Here is a 15,506-nt window from a genome sequence, read left to right on the forward strand (position 1 = left end):
ACACACACATCAAATGAAATGGGGGAAAATGGAAAGAGAAAGAAGAAAACGTCTAAAGCAAACTTGAAGTATCCACATATGTCTTAGAAAATTGATCTTATAGTCCATCTCAATAGTTCATCAGCAAATATTCCCATCCTATTAACATCCCTCCCTTGACTGAAGCACTACAATGTCAGTGGATGAAATGCTGTCTTTTCAAACTGCGTTGAATGTTGTGTAGGGTTAGCTTCTTATTGCCATGAGTCATTTACTTAGAAGCACAGAGACCTTGGTTTCAGTGATCACATACACGCACACAGACACACTCACACAGCATGGATTAACTTTGTACATGTGATGATTAGAGGATCCAGGAAGAAATAACATGAAGAGGTAAGGAACTCACAAAGATTTAAAGTCAAGTGCTGAGCTGTTGCCATTGTGGATTTTTAAACTTTGAGCACAAGAGCAATTAGTAGCCTTGATGTTATCACAAAGGACAGTTCCCAAACCATATGATAATAAAGCCTCAGCAGAAATAGTCTCTTCAGAAATGGCTGCCACTAATTCAAGGTCTTCTCTAGCAATAAATGATGTGTTGATTTGAGTTGTGTTAGCAAAGTAAATAAAAATAAATACAAAGGAAGCAAATATTTCCGTGGAAGTTCACTGAAATATAACTAATGAGACCCTGTAAATTATTGCTTAAAGAGATGATGAAATATATCATTTTTTTTGGCAAGTGGTTTTTAATCCAAACATTATCTAAGAGGAACACTAATATAAAAAAATAGCCGTGGTAAGATGATCAGAGGCTTAATCAGCTATCTTTCTATAGTCCGTTTCTATTCTAACTATTAAAAGGGGGTGATTTTAAATTTGCATACTTAGAATGCTGATGGAAGGATCAGTAACACTTTTTTTCCTCCTATCTCTGAGTTAACAGAGAGGAAGAAAGGAAAATGGTTAGAGCATTGTAATTATTAGGAACTTTGCCAGTAAAAAAAAATAAATAAATTACTCCTAAAAAGGAAAAAAATTAGGTAGAAAAGTGTAAGAAAATAAGATAACTTTCAGCCATAACTCTTCTTAAGGAAGACATAGCTAGTACAAGCCCTCTCTCAGGTAGGTGTAGAGATATAAATATGATATGTGAATGTACCTGACTTCCATGGAAAAAATGTATTTTATAAATCCAAGAATGGAGATTGACTAAAATATCTTAACCAGTCCACCCTTTAAGGAAACTATCAGTTTTAAAAGCCAGAGACCTTAAGGCATAGAATAAAGCAGGCTCAGAATCATAATGGAAAGTACATAAAAGTTCCTTCTTTTCTTGAGGTGCCACACTGACATGACTATCTTTTATATTTTCTGAAGAAATAGAATTGTATAAAGTGCCAGGCTCATTGTAATTTAACACTCTTCCTGAAGCCCTAGAAAAATTAGAATAATATTAAGAGGAAAGAAACACAAAACTCACCCAGTGCTACAGCAAACTTGCTTCGCTGAAGCTGATAATGTTCAGCACGAATGGACTTGAGAAGCAGTTTTACCGAACTTTTCAAAGCACGTTTTCTAATAACTAAATTCCTCATTCTTTGAAAATTAGTAAGATACTGGACTAATTATCACAGTCGTAGAATTTCACCACCTTCGATCAGTTCTAGGTGGCACCTCTTCCCTCTTGGCCATAAGCCGTTTTTAACAAACTCATGGATGTTTCTCTCCAGGATTATGGATCTAAGTAGAGAAATATTATTATCAAGAAATCATTTTCTGTTGAAGAAAGATGTCTCAAAATTCACTTCCTGTGTGCTGTATTATGATTATTTCTCTTTTGCCTTTGAGCATATTTGTGTGGCTGGTCTTTCTAATATTGCTGTTTTTGAGTTTCCACTTCCTTGAACTTCTGTGTTACAAATTATATACAACATCACCTGTCTAGCCTGCGGCTCATTTGTGATTTATTAATTAGTGCCCATGAGTTCTAAGGGATTAATGGCTTAGTATATCTCTTGTCTCCTGAGGTATCCTCAGTTCTTTGTAATTGATCACTAAATGTTTGCCAAACACTTGCTTATCACCACTTCTACATCCAGCAGATGTTCATTACTTAACTTGTTGAAATGTTTATATTACTTCACTAGTTAAATATCTCTGTACTATTTCATCTTAAGAAATGATGAAGAAAAAATTTGAGACAGAAATAATTTAATACTTACCCTCAAAATGATCTCTCATCACCTAAAATGAGGTACAAGACATTTTAGTTTTAAATATCATTTTTTAATCCCTTGGAAATTAGAAACAGGTGTAATCTGAATCAAGCCAATTTAGTTAATTAACTACAGTATCCTCTGACACAAATGCTAGCTATAAGCAAGTCTTATGATTCAAGTCACATGTTATAATCTACAGCAAGAAGAACCATTTATGAAATTAACTGACTACATGAAGAATACCACTACAGCTTCATAGAGATATTTAAAATGCTATTTATTTGTGTACTTAGACATTTTAAAAAAGTGAAATTCATCACCTAATTGTAATTGTGGATTCGTAGATACTTTCTAGAATTTTAGAACAATAACTAGGTGCTTCCTATGTGCTATGAACTGTTGTAAGATCTGAGAATTCAGCAGTAGAGAAGATACACATAGTTATTATTCTCAAGAGCTTACATTCTAGAAAGGAAATACACAAGCAAATAACTGGACAAGGAAATTTCAGAGGCTGGTAAATGTTATTAATTAGTTAATTCAATGAAGATTTATTAAACTTCAAACATGAACTAGGTTCTAGATGCTAGGGACATAGCTATGAAAAAAAAAAGTCCAACTCTTTTCTCAAATTTTTATTTTGTGAGAGAGGCAGATAATAAATATCATACTTCTATGTGTATATTGCTATAGATAGTAATGAGTATTTTTAAAGTAAAAATGAAACAGGAAGTTGTGATTGAGAGAGTGGAAAAGAGTAAAAGAGGTTTCTTTAGATATATGGTGGCCAAGTAAAGGTCGAATTTGATGTGAGACCTGCTGAAAGTGAGGCAGAGAGCTTTGAGAGTATCTGGGAGAGAAGAGTTCATGTCAAATACAAAGGAATCCATATTTCATATGCTCTGTTGTTCAACATTAGGAAATCAAATGATTAAACCAGTATAGGTTATTTTTACCACCAATTTATTGGAAAACTAATTTCATTGGGAATGTATGTAACAGAATATAAAAATGGGCATCTTCCTTAACTTCCATTCTGAAGATTTCACAGGGTGTATGTTACATCAGATATCAAGTTGAGTGTGAAACTAAACTCCGTATGATAATTTATTTAAAACAAAAGAGTTAGCTCTATGGCTTTTCACTCACTTTGAGAATATAAAGGGTTCTTGAGAGGGAAGAGCATGTGTGAGATCTTCCTGAGAAAGGAAGAGCTGTTGCTATTTCATGGGATCCAGTTTCCTGGGAAGTTTTTTTTGTTTGTTTAAAACTTTAATTTACAAATTTTCAATATATACAAACATTATTGATTTTATTATATCAACCTTATATCCTGTGACCTTTGTAGATTTCTTGGGATTTTTAATGTAGATGATTATGTTGTCTACAAATAGAGATCTTTATCCATTATTTTGCAATTTTTAATGTTTTTGGTGTTTTTTTCTTGCCTTATTACATGGGCTAGGACCACCACTATAATGTGGAATAGTTATTTACGTTGTGTTAAGGACGTTTTGTCTCTAAGTTCATAAAAGATATTGATCTGTAGTTTTTCTTCTCTTTCTTCTTCTTTTGAGTAATGTCTGCCTGCTTTTTTCTTCAGGGTAATGCTGAACTTAAAAAATAAGTTGGAAAATATTTTCTCTTTTCTATTTTCTGGTAATATTAGTGTAGAAATTGTATTGTTTCTTCCTTGAATATTCTGTAGAATTCACAAGCAATGCAATCTGGGTCTGCCCTTTTAAACTTTGTGTAAGGTTATTAACCTTAATTTCTATTTCATTAAGAGGTATAAGAGCGTAAATCATAGTATGTATTTATTTACTGATGAATTTTATCAGTTGGTTCTTTCGAAGAATTTATTTTCATCTGTATTATCAAATTTATCGGCACATTTGTTTATAATATTCCCTTATCATACTTTTACTGTCTGTCAGATCTCTAGTGATGTGCCCTCATTTGTGTTTCTTCCCTTCTTTCTTTTTTCTTGACCGCTATGACTAGGAGTTTATTAATTTTATTGATCTTTTCCTAGTGTCATTTATTTTTTCTGTTTTAAATGTCATTGGTTTCTGCTCTTATTTTTGTTTGTTTTTTTCTTCTGCCGACTTTGGGTTTTAATTTGCTCTTTTTTAAAAAGATTAATGGTATGAAATTAGATCATAGATTTAGGCTCTTTCATCTTTTCTAACATAAGCATTGAACACTATAAATTTCCCAATAATAACTGTATCTCACAAATTTTCGTATGTTCATAATTTTCATATGAATCCTTTGTTTTCAATGTATTTGTTTACAATTCAAAGTACTTTCTATTTTTCCTTGTTATTTTTTTAATTTAACCAAAGGATTATTTAGAAGTATATTGTTTAATTTATAAATATTTAGGAATTTTCATAGATCTTTATGTTACTGATTTCTAGTTTAATTCTATTATGATCATAGAACATTTTATTTGATTTCAATCTTTTGAATTTGTTGAGATTTCTTTATAATTCAGAATATGATCTACTATGGTGTATGTTCTATGTGCACTTGAGAAGGATGTGTATTTCCTAGTACTGGATGGGATATTCTAAATGGCAATTAGGTTAATTATATTGATAGTGTTGTTCAAATCCTCTATATTCTTACTGCTTTAATATCTATCTGTTCTATCAGTTCTTGAGAGAGGAGTGTTGAAGATTCTAACAGTAACTGTGAATTAGTCTATTTCTCTTTTCAGTTGTGTCAGTTTTTTCTTCATGTGTTAAAGCCCTGTCATTAGCTGTATACACATTTAGGATTGTTATAACTTCTTGACTAATCCAATTGTTGTGTGTGTGTGTGTGTGTGTCTCCATATCTATATATCTATATTTTCTTTACCTCTGGTATTCTCTTGTTCTGAAGCCTACTTTGTCACAATAATATAGCTTCTCCTGATCTCTTTTGATCAATATTTGCACTGTATATAATTTTCCATTCTTTTACTTTTAACTGATGTCTTTACATTTAAACTGTATTTTTTTTTACATAATATACAGTTTGGGTCTTTATTTATTATACAGACTGATAATCTCTGTCTTTTAATTGACTATTTACAACATTTCATGTAATTTTTATATAGTTGGGTTTAAAGTTACCATCTTACATTTTGTTTTTCAGTTGGGGAATCTGTTTCTTGTTCTCTTTATTCTTCTTTTTCTGACTTCTTTTAAATTACTTTAATTTTTATTATTTTATATCTATTATTGGCTTATTATAATTATTTTATTTTTTAGTGGTTTCTAGGGTTTATATTATACAACTTTGTCATTTTCTACCTCCCAATCATTTCAGTTCACATATATAGTATAAATAGATGCAACCTTACCTTATATTGTTATACACTTTAATTCTACATATGTTATAAACTACATAGTACAATGTTTCTATATTTACCTTAGACATCCAATTATCTTATAAAGAGATTAAATTTTTTTTAAAAAATTGCTGTTTACACTTGCCCACAATTTTACCATTTCCAGTGCTCTTTATTTTTTTTTAATTTTTAATTAGTTAATTTATTTTTGGCTGTGTTGGGTCTTTATTAGAATCAGCTAAGTGATTATATGCTAATCAGCAAAACATTCTTAACTGTCCTTCTGAAAGGACAGTTAAGAATGTCAATTCCTTCTGTCAATTCCTTTCCTGTGAGTCACTCAAACTCTGTTTTTTTTTTTTTTTTTTTTTTGCGGTACGCGGGCCTCTCACTGTTGTGGCCTCTCCCGTTGCGGAGCACAGGCTCCGGACGTGCAGGCCGAGCGGCCATGGCTCACGGGCCTAGCTGCTCTGCGGCATGTGGGATCTTCCCAGACCGGGGCATGAACCCGCGTCCCCTGCATCGGCAGGCGGACTTTCAACCACTGCGCCACCAGGGAAGCCCTCAAACTCTGTTTTTAAAAGTTAAATTTGAGCACACTGAACAGAGATCGTAAGGAGTCTCATGTGCTATGTAGAAACTCACAGTTATTTTTTTAAATTAATTTATTTAATTTATTTTATTTTTGGCTGCATTGGGTCTTTGTTGCTGTGCATAGGCTTTTCTCTAGTTGTGTTGAGCGGGGGCTACTCTTTGTTGCAGTGCGTGGGCTTCTCATTGTGGTGGCTTCTCTTTGTTTTTAAGCATAGGCTCTAGGCGCACGGGCTTCAGTAGTTGCAGCACGTGGGCTCAGTAGTTGTGGCTCACAGGCTCCAGAGCGCAGGCACAGGCTCCAGAGCGCAGGCTCAGTAGTTGTGACGCATGGGCTTAGTTGCTCTGCGGCATGTGGGATCTTCCTGGGCCAGGGCTTGAACCCGTGTCCCCTGCATTGGCAGGCAGATTCCTAACTACTGTGCCACCAGAGAAGCCCTCCAGTGCTCTTTATTATATACATCTTTGTATTGTGTGTGTGAGTATGTGTGTGTGTGCTTGTGTTTTTGCTTGCATGTATGGTATCTAAGTTTCTGTCTGGTATCATACTCCTTCTGTTTGAGGAACTTCTTTAAGTATTTCTCATCTTCCAGCAGAGAATTCTTGTCAGTTTTTGACAAAAAAGGTCTTTATTTTATCTGCATTTTGAAAGTGTGTTTTTTGGCTTTCAGTACCATAAATGTGTCATTGTATTATCTTCTGGCTTGCATAATTTCTGATTAGAAGTCTGCTGTAATTCTTATCTTTGTTCCTCTATATGTTATAGTTACTCCTGCATTCTCCTGGCTGCTTTAAGAGTTTATCTTTCATTTTCAGCAGTCCAGCTATCATGTATATAGAGGGATTTTTGTTTGATTTTTATCCTGCTGAGCTTCCTGAATTGGTGATTAGTTTTTGTAATGGGTTGAATGGTGCCCCTCCCCTGAAGAGATATGTCCATTCTAATCTTTGAGACCTTTGAACGTGACCATATTTGGAAGGAAAGTCTTTGCAAGTGTAATTAAGTAAAAGATTTCAAGATATGATCATCTTGGATTATCTGGTGTCCTTATAAGTGTCTTTATAAGAGACACATAGAAGAGAGACACAGAGATTAGGCCAGGTGAAAATGTAGACAGAGATTTAGGTTGTTCAACCACAAGCAAAGGAACACCTGGAGCTACAAGAAACTGGAAGAGGCAAGGAAGTATTCTCTCTTAGAACACATAGAGTGTGACCCTGGATGCACCTTGATTTCAGACTTCTGGCCTCTAGAACTGTGATAGAATGAATTTCTATAAAAAGAGAAAGCCACAAAATTTGCGGTAATTTATTACATCAGCACAAGAAAACTAATGCAGTTGTTTTTTATTCTTTTGTGGAAACTCTGCTTTCATATTTTCTGAGCTAATATGCTCATGAATGGAATGCATCATTGATCCATTTTTTCTTTTTTTACAGCATTTCTACATATTATACATGTTATCCTCTCTGCTGAAATTGTCCAGTTTCCTGTATTTTGTCTATTCCAATAGATGGGTTTTGCTTATACCTTGCTGCATGAACAATTGATCCTAGACTGAGCCCTGTGAGTGAGAGAGTTTGTTGACCTTCTTTCAGAGGCTTAAGTTTTATTCTCTGTAGGAGAGAAAGATCCAGGGAAGCATATGGGGTTTTGTTCTGTCCTTCGTCAGTCATTGATCACCTCCTAAAGGCCTATGCCACCAAGTAGGTCTCTCTTTATCTTCTGTTCAGGTCTTGATCTTTCTCATAAGCACCTGATCTTTCTCATTGGCCTGTAAAAAGAGCCAATGAATGTGTACAGATTCACCTAGACATGCTAGCACACATGACGTTTAAGAATTTGTTAAAAATTTAATTGTTCTTATTTGCTTTAATGAGTGCCGCTTTTTCTTCCTGTGTTCTTCCAAATATGAAACAGTCCATTGGTCTTATCTCTCCCCAGAGAGACTTGTAATTTTTACAGTTCAGTTTTCTTACAACTTCAGGCGTATTTTTGACTCAAATAAAAAAAGTAATATTTTGTAAATTATTTGACTCTTTATTGTTAGGTGGAAGCACTGTTCTGTTGTGACTTTCTGCATCCTAAGGAGAAACAAAACTCTTTTATTACTTTTTCAATCATGATGAGATTTTTGCCACTATTTCTCCTTTTTATTCTACTCAGTATTTTGTTGGTTTACTTTTCTTTCAGTCATGATTTTTTTTGCCATAGATTTCTCTATGTTATTTGTATTTTCAAGGAACCAATTTTTGGTGTTGTTAATGTTGATTTTATTATTAGTTTTTTCTATCTCATTGATTTCTGCCCTCATCTATATTATTTATTTTCTTATTTTTTATTTATAGTTATTAGATTGCTACCCTCCCAAGTTTTAATTTTTATTGTTTTCTAATAAATGTATTTTAGTAAAGTTCTAAGTATTGCTTCAGCTGTTTACCACAAATTTTGACATATGTTTGCACTATTTTCAGTTTCATTTAAAAATATTTTTATTGTCCATGTGACTTTTTTTGTCTTAAAGATAATGGGCTTGTGGTACTTATCTGAACTATTTGAATATTACTAACTTGAGATATCTGTTCTTTGTGATTAGCAGTACTCTTTTCCCAAGGTGTATGCATGACAATATATATTTCTTAGTCAGAAAAATCACATATATATATATATATATATATATATATATATACACTAGATTCTTCCCATACTTCTATGCACCAGTTTACTCAGAGCTTCTGAGTAAACCTAATCTCACAACTCTCATGTTGTACATTTTTCTTTGATTGCTCTCCTTCTCCTAAGCTCTACAGGGATCTAGGGTTAGTGCCCCTTGTGCCTGTCCACCTCCTCAGTGAGTCCAGATGACTGATTAAGTCTCTTCAGGAAGGGATATCAGTTGAAAGACACTGAGAAGGTTGCTCAGTTGAAAGACACTGGGAAGCTTTGGACTCTGGGTAATTAGGTAAGGGGTGACCTGGCATCTTTCCTTGACTTGACTATTTTAACAGAGTTTGTCAGAATAAAAGTAAAGATACCAAATGAAAGCTTTCAATTCCAAAGATAAGGGACACTGTTCCCCCTAGCCTGTTACAGCTTTCTTAGACAACTGAGAAGTTTACAGGAGTGGTAGAGGCAAGTCCTCATACCATGTAGCAGTCTCATAGGGAAGCCTCATTAATTTAAAAAAATCACTCATCCGAGGATACACATGTATGAATTGGCCATACAGTTTTCTGAGAGCCCGTGAGGTTTTAGAGGGAGAAACCGAGATAGTAAAAGAGCTGAAACAAGTCTAGCATGATACTGAGAAGAGTTAAGCTCATAAACAGCCCACCACACACTTTTTAATAGTAATTTTATCCTGACAAACCAACTTTAAAATGGGAAATAAAGCCTCCCAAACAGAAGAAAAAAGGCCGCCAGATAACCTACCTCTGACTAACACCCCAGCTGGGTTTATGTTTGTATGGAGATTATACTTGCAAGTACTTGCTTAAATGGGAACTGAAGGAGATCTCACCCTGAAATGGCGAAGATGGGGCTCTTTTGACATTCCAAATTTTTTTCCTACACAGCTAGAGAAAGCTGGCTATAAGATCAGACAGACTGAATGAAAAACTTATTTTGATTGGTATTTAGGTGCTTCTAAAAGAGGAAATAGTAACTTCTTTACAGGAAATCAATAAAAATTTGCTTGAAACCGTATCAAAATTTTAAAATGCCACTGATGCTGGTCCAGTCTTTCCCTCTGCTCCTCCCTGTTTCTCTAAACGTGCACCACAATTCTCTCCTCCTTGCTATCTGTCTCTCTCGGAACTTCCTCTTATAACACCAAAATTGATTTCCCACAGAAGGCAACAGTAATTCTAAAAGCTGATAAAAATGTGTTTCATTATTATGGCCATTTTGAAAAAACATTTTTTTTTTTTTCCAAAATTCTGATCTTAAGGGAACCAAAGCTTTTCTAGGAGCAACTTGCATTACCTTTTCATGCCTTCGATATAAATGTTCTGCCTGTTCTTCTTAGGTATCTTGTTCTGTGTCTTGAGAGCTTGGTGTATTGACCAGTGAGAAAACTCTCTCTGGTCTCTGCCATCTGGAAGATGCACATATGGTATTTGGCAGCCAGCCAAATACCTCTGTCTGGCCATGCCAGTTCTCAGGGAAATTTGTTATAAGGGGTCCCAGTCCATAAGGGAGGTTTATCATCTCAAACTTCATTGTGTCTGCCTGTACAATGAAGGCTTTTAATTTCTGGACTCTTTTTGGTGGGGAGCAAACTTTCAAGATCTTGTGAGGACTGCATCCTTTGCACTCTCTTGTGGGGATGTGTCTTGCATTTTATTGGTTTGAGTGGCTATTAAGATCCTACTTGTCAATGGCCAGATGATGGATCCTTTAAATAGGAAAATCTTCTAAATTGGTAAATTTTTTTAGAAAGCTCTCATCATAAACAGCTATATTATTGGCACCTATGGAAAGACTAAATTGGGAGCGAGAGCTGGGAGGGATCAGGGTGAGCTGGTTCCCACCACTGCTTGAATAAGCACAGACAGTGGCCACCACTGTCTCTGCTTAGCTAGACCAGAGTCTTTTCCCAGGTTCTGGCTGGCCCAGATACTGTGCCAAGCTGTGGTGTGTAGTGAGCAGGGCCGAGGTGTTTGCTCCACTCAGACTGGGGAGTGTGGCAAGATGACAGCTGCCAGTGCAGAGCTTTCTCTGTCCCGATTGTTGTCAAACCAGCACCATGCACTCTCTGTGAGTAGAGCCTAGGCTTCTCCAGCCTTATATCTGTCCCACCAGTTCTCCCATCAGGCAAGGGGGCTTGTCTCCTCTGCATAGGACCCCAGAACTAGGATGCCCAGTCTGTGGCTGGATCTGCTCACTCCTTAGGATGAGGGTCCACCCATGTGGACCTTCTCTTCCTTTCAGATGCCTCCCAGGGTCTCAGGTCCTGACCTGATGCCTTTTTTCCATCCTACTCAGTTACATGGAAATCTTTCTTGCAGCTTTGGTTGTATAGAAGTTATTCTGCTGTTTTCTAGTTAGTCTTCTGTGAGAATTGTTCCACATATAGTTGTATTTTTGATGTGTTCGTGGGGAGGAGGTGAGCTCCAAGTCCTACTCTGCCATCTTGATCTGATCTCCTATTGACTTTTAATCTTTGTCTTCCAAGATACAAGGAAACCTTTCCTCCTATGCTAACTATGGCTTAAAATAAGTTGGTAAAGTATACCTTTTAAACAGAGATGAAACATTTATCTTTTTCTTTCTATCTGGTCACTCCAGAATTTGGTTTCTTCATCTGGCTCCCCTCTTAGACTTGGTGTCTTATTACAATCCAGATTGAAACTAGTTACACTCGTCATTGTCCTGATTTGTTCTTTCTTTTTCGTGTTTAAACTGTTTACGTTTTGTGTCTTTTGCTGCTGTATCATGACCTTATTAATGTTGTTACTGGTATTACTGTTGTTTCTTGCATTACCCAATGTATAACCAGATCTCTGACAAAATTAATGATGGCTAAATGTCTTGAGGCAATCAATCACATATATTGTTCTATATAAAATTATTTTTAATAATGCAACTCTAGATATTGGAAGAAGCAACAAGAGAAAAATATTTCCTGGATCATAATAGACCAGTAAGACAGATGATCTAGAGAATTTTTAGCGCATGAAAGGCCTATCAAGAACCTTACCTGACTTAGGAATGAGCCTTCATAGTGCTGTGAGACAAATTGGTCATAAAATGCCTCCCAAATCTTGGTTGGATTTATGACCAAAACGGGGGAGACGGTGAACAAAAAAGAGCAAAGAATATTCTGCACAGACCAGTTATACAAGGGGTGAATTGCAACTCACTGCAATTGCCTACCAACAGCACACCCTGCGAGGAATGCAGTATGAAAAACAGGATGAAGCACTTTGTGCTTTGGATAAACGCACTGCTAGATAGTTAAATACATATCTTAGGAAGAGTTTCAGTGACCCCAGATTCTTGCATCTTCCCATACATAGAAAAGCACTCAAATCATTAACTTGAGATAGCTTTTTTTTGTGATTAGCAATAATCTTTTACCAAGATATATGCTAGACTACATGTATTTCCTAGCCAAAAAAAGTCATATATATATCTGGCTTCTCCCCTACCTCTGTGGAGCAGTTTACTTGGAGCTACTGATTGTCTGTCTCCCAGGCTATAGTTCTCAGTAAGACTCTGAGTAAACCTTAAACTCACAACTCTCATGTTGTGCATTTTTCTTTAAGTTGACAAGGTATAACAGTAAAAATGCTGAAATCCAAAGACAAGGAGAAAGTTGGGTTTTTTTGTTTGTTTCTTTTTGTTTCTGCTTTTTTTTTTTTATGTGCAATGCCCAGGGAAGGCAAGACAGAAAATAGATTAGTGGTTGTTTAGGGTTGGAAAGGGATAAACAGAAATAGAGAGGTGATAGTTAATGGGAGCAGGGTTTCTTTTTCAAGGTGATGAAAATGTTCTAAATTGCAGTGATGGTTGAACGTATCTGTGAATATGCTAAATAATACTGTACCCTTCAAATGGTTACATTGTACATTTTATGGATTATATCTAAATAAATGGTTTAAAAGGAATTACATTTATAGAAGACCTATACATAAATGTTTATATGAACTTCGTAATTTACAATATTGAAATATTCTGAAGGAGTGAATCCATATGTTATTGAACAAGATTAGTTTACACTGTACCTGCAGGACTGCCTCATATCAGAAGCAAAATGCCAAATATTTCAGGACTATGTCAGGAGTTCCAGGTGCATTATAGGACTAAGAGAACTGGACATACAGGAAACTGCTGATTTACACCAAATTGAGAAAGGCTGTTCCTGCTTGTCAGAGGTCACACTTCAGTGAAGTGTATTGTTAATCAGAAGGCCACCTGCACCAATCAGTGAGCCATCAGTGAGGATAGATATACTTGTGGGTGGAAACATCTTAATTTTATAAGTACTCATTGAAATTTTCTAAGACATTTTCAGCCTCTTGTGAACAGGCACAGTTTCTCTTGAAGAGCAAAGCATACACAGTTAATAATAGAAGAAAAGCAAATAACACTTAAGAATCAGTGTTCTACATTCAAGGTGCCATATTTCCATCCCCCTTTCAACTTAATTCTCTTGGAATTATAGAGCTCTTGTAAATATCAAAAGGACCATTCACTGTCTTTGAGGAGAAACGTGCTCAGTTGGAGCATTACACTTAGGTACAAAAACTCAACGCCTTTTTTATGCTTCAACTTTCCCATCAAGAAAATAGAAACAGCTGAGAAAATGGTTGTCTTCTGGGGTCTTATTAGTAAAGTGTAAAATTCTTTGACCCTTATAGAAGAAAATATGCACATTATTGTATGAATAAAAGGAGGACAAACTAGCCATTTATGCAGTGTACCCAGAGCACATCCACCAACCTCACTAGCTAGAGTTAAATAAAATGCTCTCAGGAAGTTATCATCACAGGATCTACAGAGTAGATGTACTATGGCTTAGAAAAGGTTTGTGCCCCTAGACATTGAAGAGATACAATTTAATTCTGAAGTACTGAAGTGGTCAGGAAATGGAGTTAATAGATGTTACCTTAATGAGTTATTTTTCATTTGTACTTTTCAAATCCTGTTGAACAACAAAAATTCCCACCGCACATTTAGTTGTATCTTCCTGATGCTCAGACCATGGGTATAAATGTTACTGCAAGTAATTTCTTTAATCCACTGTCCCAGAGGTAGAAGCACAAAAAAGACAAGGCTGTAGAAAGTTGGCTCAGATCTGATAGGCAGCAATGCTGTTCTGTGTTTCATGCCAAAAGCTGGAATTGTTGCTGCTATTATAAGAAAGGGGAAAACAAGTGGCAAAGAGCTTTCTTTGGAAATGAATACACCACTGGCCCCAGGGTGGATGTGAAATCACCACCATCAACAGACAGTATTACACAAAAAAAGCATATTGAATTAGCCCACCTTTGTAATAGGAAGTAAGAAGCCATGTGGAAAAAGGCTTTTCAACAGTGGATTACAACTATATCGAAATCAAGAACTTAAAGTGTAAGAGAATCATATCTGTCTGGGGGAAAGGGTTCCTGTTGCTTGCTGGGATGCAGGGCCAGGATGTGCTAGGTTGAGTCATCTTTCCAGCAAAAGAAACTTGGAGTAAAATAGTGGGACTAATTTTTTTTTTTTGTATTTTACTTAACATATATTTTTATTACAAATGATATACATCCTTTTTTAGAATTTTTTAAGCAAGCATGGAAAGAGGCCACTGGTTATGGCTAAGGCCTGACAGAAACCAGAGATCTAAAAGAGCAAGCAGTAAAGCACAATAAAGTCCTGTATCTTTTCTTCCTAAAACTTTCTCACCATGTGTCTATAGTGTGGCTGTGTTACAAACAAGAAGCTCATGTCTATTTGGGGCTTTTGCCTGAGCCTAACACTGACAGGCACATTTATAACAGAATACTAAGTAAAATTCAGATCTAAATTTAGAGAACCTAAAGCATAGATTGAATGGAATATCATTCTTATTGATCTGTATCAACTTTTACTCTGTTGCCCCATATATATTTTATAGCTCTGTTTCCTCTTTTTTTTCCCCCACATCTTATTTTATTTTACTCCTTTTATGTGACCCAAATTGAACCTCTGTATCATTTGTTATATTGGTTAGGATTGCCTTCAATTGCCTGAAATGACAGGGACTTCACCAAATAAGAGTTTACTTTTGAAGTCTGAAGATAAACTCTGCTGGGCCTGTAAAATGGTGCTCATGATGTCAAAAATGTCTCAGCCAGCTGCAATTTTTCTTCCACACCAGCCTCAGCACAAAGCTTTCATTGTCATAGTTCCAAGATATTGCTGTACCTATAGGCAACCCATCTACATGCCAGGGGAGAAAAAGGAAGAAGGAGGGAATAAAAAGTAAAAACAGAAAAGCAAAGCAAACAAAAAAATATGTCAGCTGAATCTTTATGCTTTTAAAAATGTTTACATCTGTTTATATCACATTGGCCAGAACTGGTTAATATGGCCACCCTCTATGATGGACTGAAAAAAAAAGGGATTCTCTTTAGTATAGATGAATGGATTTGGAGTAGACAACTAATGTTTACTGCAGTGGCCCTACTGCAGTTAATACTGTTTTCTGCCTCCTGTTTTAACAGTAATTGTACAGTAAGATTGCAATCTCTTAATTAATTAAATCAATCGATTTGTTATAAAGCTCCTTTCTGATACTAACTCATTAAAACGGTGATTTTCAATGTTTAGTGGATATTGGCAGCACCTAGAGAGCTTGTTAAAACACAGATTGCTGGGCCCCACCCTCAGAGTTTCTGATC

This window comes from Globicephala melas, chromosome 4 (genome assembly GCF_963455315.2).
Source record: "Globicephala melas chromosome 4, mGloMel1.2, whole genome shotgun sequence".
NCBI lineage: Eukaryota > Metazoa > Chordata > Mammalia > Artiodactyla > Delphinidae > Globicephala > Globicephala melas.